At 61.7% G+C, this 6,602-nt stretch overlaps 1 pseudogene; it reads right to left on the reverse strand.

Moving 5' to 3' along the window:
* Positions 1-2,637: 2,637 nt before the first annotated feature.
* LOC142866682 (uncharacterized) lies at positions 2,638-2,756 on the reverse strand (annotated as a pseudogene).
* Positions 2,757-6,602: the final 3,846 nt, after the last annotated feature.

Consider the following 6,602-nt stretch of genomic DNA (forward strand, 5'->3'; position numbering starts at 1 on the left):
CCGGCTCCTTGTCTCAGAGCGGGGTTCCCAGGAGGATCAGGCTGAAGCTGGGACTTGGCCGCAAAGTGTCCCCTCGCATGGCCACCCCCTTCCCCTTCCTGCTCCTCTACTCCTGGTGCCCCTCCATCCAGGGGCCAGACCTTAAAGAGTCACCGCAAGAGAATCCTGGTCCCAAAGGAGCCTTCTGGGGGACCGGTGCTGAGAGAGGTTGTGGGCATGGCCCGCTGGGGCTCTGCCCGACCCAGGGCTGAGAGACGCCACCTCCCAGCTCTGGGTCCCTGCAGGAAGTGTTGGCAAGCACAGGGCCAGTCCTCCAAAGGCCCAGGTACAGGGAGCCCAGGCCAAGCAGCCTGTGGAAGAAGCCACTTGCCGTGCCACCCCGGGAACAGGACTGCAGGCCCCGGCCCTTCCCACCTCCTCCTCCTCCTCTTCCCCCCCACCCCCCGCCCCCACCCCTCCACCGACATGGCACAGGGCTCAGAGACACCTCAGACCCTTGCTACCCAAAGTGCAAAGGGCATCGGTTGCTCCTCCAAACCCCCCGCCCAGCAGACCACGTTGTCCAGCCAGCCCCCGGGCCTCCCTGGGGTGCCCAGCACAAAAGTGCAGACACCCACCGGACCCTCAGTCTCAGTTTTCGGATGTTTTTGCCACTCTAAGGACCCGCAGGCCAGCTGGGCCTTCGGGCAGGACAGAGAGCCCCGGAATCCGACGTGGAGAGCTGCGTGTACGTCCCCATCAGGAGGCGGTCCCCACCTCCGGGGCTCTCCCCTTGCGGGGAGCGGCAGCCCCAGGGCCTCAGGCAAGACACCAGGCTGGGCCCCCCCACGGCACAGCGGGGGGGGGGGGGGGGAGGGGGCACAGCGGGGGGGCACGTTCCCCGCACAAGCGCCTTAGGGACGGCTGCTGGAGACTGCTGCGGCCACCCTGCTGCCGGGTTTCTGGAGGGCTTCCTGGAAGCAGCGTCCACACCAAGCCCTTGGAAGGCCCAGGCGACGGAGGAGCCAGCCGGTCAGGCAGGGGCCGAGGACGGTGAGAGGCCGGGCGGGAAGGAGCATGTCAGGCAGGGGCAGAGGACGGTGACAGGCCGGGCGGGAAGGAGCCGGTCAGGCGGGGGCCCAGGACAGTGACGGGCCTGGCCGGGGAGGAGCGAGTCAGGCAGGGGCAGAGGAGACGGGCTGGGTAAGGGTTAGGGTTACAGTTAGGGCACAATTCACAATCGCAAAGATGTGGAAGCGACCCGAGTGCCCATCCATCCAGGAGTGCATTAATAAAATGTGGCGCGTGGACACCACGGAGTGCCATTCGGCTGTGAGGAGCAGCGGTGAGAGGGCACCTCTCGTGTTCTCCTGGCCAGAGCTGGAACCCGTTCCAGTAAGCCAAGTATCCCAAGAATGGACACACGAGCACCACGTGAGCGCGCTCACCGGCAAATTGGTACGAACGGATGGACACCTAAGTGGACAGAGAGGAATCCCCTTCCTCGGGTGGGTGTCGGGCGGGTGGGGGGAGGGGATGGGCATACACATCCATTAGGAATGGGGTGGGTGCGCACCGACTGGGGCATGGGCGCACTTGAAGCTAATGACCCGAGGGGGGAGGCTGGGAGAGGGCAACGTACCCGACCTTAACATTGGTACCCCCACAATACGCTGGAGGTATACAACATGAGAGGTAAATGAATAAGAACACAGGGGGGAGGGGGGCACGGGCAACACATGTCACCTGAATACTTGTACTCCCATCATCTGCTTGAAAAGAGAGAGAAAAGAAAATGCAATAATAGAGGCCGGGCGCGGTGGCTCACGCCTGTAATCCTAGCTCTTGGGAGGCCGAGGCGGGTGGATTGCTCAAGGTCAGGAGTTCAAAACCAGCCTGAGCAAGAGCGAGACCCCGTCTCTACTATAAATAGAAAGAAATTGATTGGCCAACTGATATATATATATATATAAAAAAAAATTAGCCGGGCATAGTGGCGCATGCCTGTAGTCCCAGCTACTCGGGAGGCTGAGGCAGAAGGATCACTCGAGCCCAGGAGTTTGAGGTTGCTGTGAGCTAGGGTGACGCCACGGCACTCACTCTAGCCTGGACAACAAAGTGAGACTCTGTCTCAAAAAAAAAAAAAAAAAAAGAAAAAAAAAAAAAAGAAAATGCAATAATAGAGGTAAGAGACACTTTTTAAAAATAATGAATCCGAAGAGAAAAGTAAAAGGAGGCCTGTGGAGCAGGTCTGGGTGTGACTCCGGATCCCCCAACATCAGGTGCCACCACCAAAGATTCCTACGTGGAGCCCGTAGAACCCCAAAAGCAACGGGACGAGTTCTGGTCACATACTCCCTCAAAATGACATCCTGGCCTTCTTCTGGAACTCCCTCCCCTCTCAGACTCTCAAGGTTTCCTCCAGCGTGTCGGTTCCCACAGAGCAGACCTTTGGTCTGAGACCTGACAGTCCAGATGCCACGCGTGCTGCCGCGTGGCGGCGGTGTCGCGGCTTGGGACAAGAGGAGGCCCCACGGTGCGGGCTGGGGCGCCAGGCACAGCGGCGGGCGCTGAGGGTGGGGGTGACCCCCACCCCGGGCCGCCGCCGCGCTCCCAGAAAGGGGACAGAACGAGAGGCAAAAAAAAAAAAAAAGCCGCCGCCTAGGGCACCCGTGATTCCCGGGCGGTCTCCCATCCAAGTACTAACGAGGCCCGACCCTGCTTAGCTTCCGAGACCAGAGGAGATGGGGGGCGTTCAGGGTGGTGTGGCCCTAGACGGCGGAGGGCGCCCCTGCCCCGCTCAAGAAGCCGAGCCTCTCTGCGCTTCCCCGCCGCCGCCTCCCGCCCCAGGCCCCGCGCCGGGCCGGGCCTGTTGAGTTCGCCGGCGGCCGGGTCCGGCGGGCTCCGAGGGACCGGGGTGATGGGCGGGGCGGGGCGGGGCGGGGGGCTGTCTCTCTCTACACACACACACACTCACACTCACTCACACTCACACAAGATGCGCCTCCACGGCTGGACTCGCCAAGGTGGAGACCTTCCAGCCCCCCTCCTCTCCCCGCCTGGCCTCCTTCACCTACCCGCCGCCCACCCCCAGCGCGTCGCCGCCGCTGACTGCGCACGCGCCCGGCGCTCGCCCTCTGACCCCAGCCAGGGGCCGCCCTCCCCCACAACCGCTTTCAGCTGTGCCCCCCTCCCCCCGCCCTGTGGGTGGGCTGCCGCCTATTCCCCCGGGCCAGGGCTGGGGCACAGCGCAAGGGGGAGGGGAGCGAGTGTATGGGGCATCTCTCTCTGGGGATGTGTCCCATGGGTGGGGTGGGGTGGGGTGGGGTGGCGTGGTTTGTGGGGCGCTGAAGAAATCAGTCCCCTCCATCTCCCACCTCTGGAAAACGCCCAAGCCCTTGGAGAACTGCCGGCACCGCTACCGTGGGGGCCGGGACCCTCCTCTGTGTCCTCCTGTGGCCCAGTCCAAGGGGCCTGGGCCTGGCCGGGGCTGCATTGGACCCCGACCACCCTGGCGTGTGGACTCGCTAAAAATCGGCCATTAGATATTGGATTCCAGCTTCCTTGAGGTCATTTCACTAATGAGTGCACCGGAAAGAGTTTCCTAATCCATCTGTGAGGGTGGCAACTGAAAGAGAATTTGAAAGCTGACAGAATAGGCGAGGGAAGGCATAGGAGATTTCCACACCCAGCAAGGAAGCCTTTCCCGAAATGGAAGAAAGAAACGAGCAAACAGAGACACCGGTAGCCCGCCCGGATCAGAGTCTGCCCCCGAGAGAAAGCACCCTGACCAGGTTCACCCGTGGGTGGGTGGCGAGCTAGCGGCATTCAGAAGAGCGAGGCCCGCAGTCTGTGCGGAAGACACCTGCACTCGGGTGTGTGTGGCGGCGCGATTCCCAAGCAGCTCCAGATGTTAAACCAAGGAGAAGCCAGGGAGTTCCCAACGCCCCAGGTGTCCTCAGCCCACGACTGGCTGCTGTGGGAATGCGAAGCCCGGCTCCTTGTCTCAGAGCGGGGTTCCCAGGAGGATCAGGCTGAAGCTGGGACTTGGCCGCAAAGTGTCCCCTCGCATGGCCACCCCCTTCCCCTTCCTGCTCCTCTACTCCTGGTGCCCCTCCATCCAGGGGCCAGACCTTAAAGAGTCACCGCAAGAGAATCCTGGTCCCAAAGGAGCCTTCTGGGGGACCGGTGCTGAGAGAGGTTGTGGGCATGGCCCGCTGGGGCTCTGCCCGACCCAGGGCTGAGAGACGCCACCTCCCAGCTCTGGGTCCCTGCAGGAAGTGTTGGCAAGCACAGGGCCAGTCCTCCAAAGGCCCAGGTACAGGGAGCCCAGGCCAAGCAGCCTGTGGAAGAAGCCACTTGCCGTGCCACCCCGGGAACAGGACTGCAGGCCCCGGCCCTTCCCACCTCCTCCTCCTCCTCTTCCCCCCCACCCCCCGCCCCCACCCCTCCACCGACATGGCACAGGGCTCAGAGACACCTCAGACCCTTGCTACCCAAAGTGCAAAGGGCATCGGTTGCTCCTCCAAACCCCCCGCCCAGCAGACCACGTTGTCCAGCCAGCCCCCGGGCCTCCCTGGGGTGCCCAGCACAAAAGTGCAGACACCCACCGGACCCTCAGTCTCAGTTTTCGGATGTTTTTGCCACTCTAAGGACCCGCAGGCCAGCTGGGCCTTCGGGCAGGACAGAGAGCCCCGGAATCCGACGTGGAGAGCTGCGTGTACGTCCCCATCAGGAGGCGGTCCCCACCTCCGGGGCTCTCCCCTTGCGGGGAGCGGCAGCCCCAGGGCCTCAGGCAAGACACCAGGCTGGGCCCCCCCACGGCACAGGGGGGGGGGGAGGGGGCACAGCGGGGGGGCACGTTCCCCGCACAAGCGCCTTAGGGACGGCTGCTGGAGACTGCTGCGGCCACCCTGCTGCCGGGTTTCTGGAGGGCTTCCTGGAAGCAGCGTCCACACCAAGCCCTTGGAAGGCCCAGGCGACGGAGGAGCCAGCCGGTCAGGCAGGGGCCGAGGACGGTGAGAGGCCGGGCGGGAAGGAGCATGTCAGGCAGGGGCAGAGGACGGTGACAGGCCGGGCGGGAAGGAGCCGGTCAGGCGGGGGCCCAGGACAGTGACGGGCCTGGCCGGGGAGGAGCGAGTCAGGCAGGGGCAGAGGAGACGGGCTGGGTAAGGGTTAGGGTTACAGTTAGGGCACAATTCACAATCGCAAAGATGTGGAAGCGACCCGAGTGCCCATCCATCCAGGAGTGCATTAATAAAATGTGGCGCGTGGACACCACGGAGTGCCATTCGGCTGTGAGGAGCAGCGGTGAGAGGGCACCTCTCGTGTTCTCCTGGCCAGAGCTGGAACCCGTTCCAGTAAGCCAAGTATCCCAAGAATGGACACACGAGCACCACGTGAGCGCGCTCACCGGCAAATTGGTACGAACGGATGGACACCTAAGTGGACAGAGAGGAATCCCCTTCCTCGGGTGGGTGTCGGGCGGGTGGGGGGAGGGGATGGGCATACACATCCATTAGGAATGGGGTGGGTGCGCACCGACTGGGGCATGGGCGCACTTGAAGCTAATGACCCGAGGGGGGAGGCTGGGAGAGGGCAACGTACCCGACCTTAACATTGGTACCCCCACAATACGCTGGAGGTATACAACATGAGAGGTAAATGAATAAGAACACAGGGGGGAGGGGGGCACGGGCAACACATGTCACCTGAATACTTGTACTCCCATCATCTGCTTGAAAAGAGAGAGAAAAGAAAATGCAATAATAGAGGCCGGGCGCGGTGGCTCACGCCTGTAATCCTAGCTCTTGGGAGGCCGAGGCGGGTGGATTGCTCAAGGTCAGGAGTTCAAAACCAGCCTGAGCAAGAGCGAGACCCCGTCTCTACTATAAATAGAAAGAAATTGATTGGCCAACTGATATATATATATATATAAAAAAAAATTAGCCGGGCATAGTGGCGCATGCCTGTAGTCCCAGCTACTCGGGAGGCTGAGGCAGAAGGATCACTCGAGCCCAGGAGTTTGAGGTTGCTGTGAGCTAGGGTGACGCCACGGCACTCACTCTAGCCTGGACAACAAAGTGAGACTCTGTCTCAAAAAAAAAAAAAAAAAAAGAAAAAAAAAAAAAAGAAAATGCAATAATAGAGGTAAGAGACACTTTTTAAAAATAATGAATCCGAAGAGAAAAGTAAAAGGAGGCCTGTGGAGCAGGTCTGGGTGTGACTCCGGATCCCCCAACATCAGGTGCCACCACCAAAGATTCCTACGTGGAGCCCGTAGAACCCCAAAAGCAACGGGACGAGTTCTGGTCACATACTCCCTCAAAATGACATCCTGGCCTTCTTCTGGAACTCCCTCCCCTCTCAGACTCTCAAGGTTTCCTCCAGCGTGTCGGTTCCCACAGAGCAGACCTTTGGTCTGAGACCTGACAGTCCAGATGCCACGCGTGCTGCCGCGTGGCGGCGGTGTCGCGGCTTGGGACAAGAGGAGGCCCCACGGTGCGGGCTGGGGCGCCAGGCACAGCGGCGGGCGCTGAGGGTGGGGGTGACCCCCACCCCGGGCCGCCGCCGCGCTCCCAGAAAGGGGACAGAACGAGAGGCAAAAAAAAAAAAAAAGCCGC

Source organism: Microcebus murinus, unplaced genomic scaffold, assembly GCF_040939455.1.
Source record: "Microcebus murinus isolate Inina unplaced genomic scaffold, M.murinus_Inina_mat1.0 scaf006_hap2_Mmur4.0, whole genome shotgun sequence".
NCBI lineage: Eukaryota > Metazoa > Chordata > Mammalia > Primates > Cheirogaleidae > Microcebus > Microcebus murinus.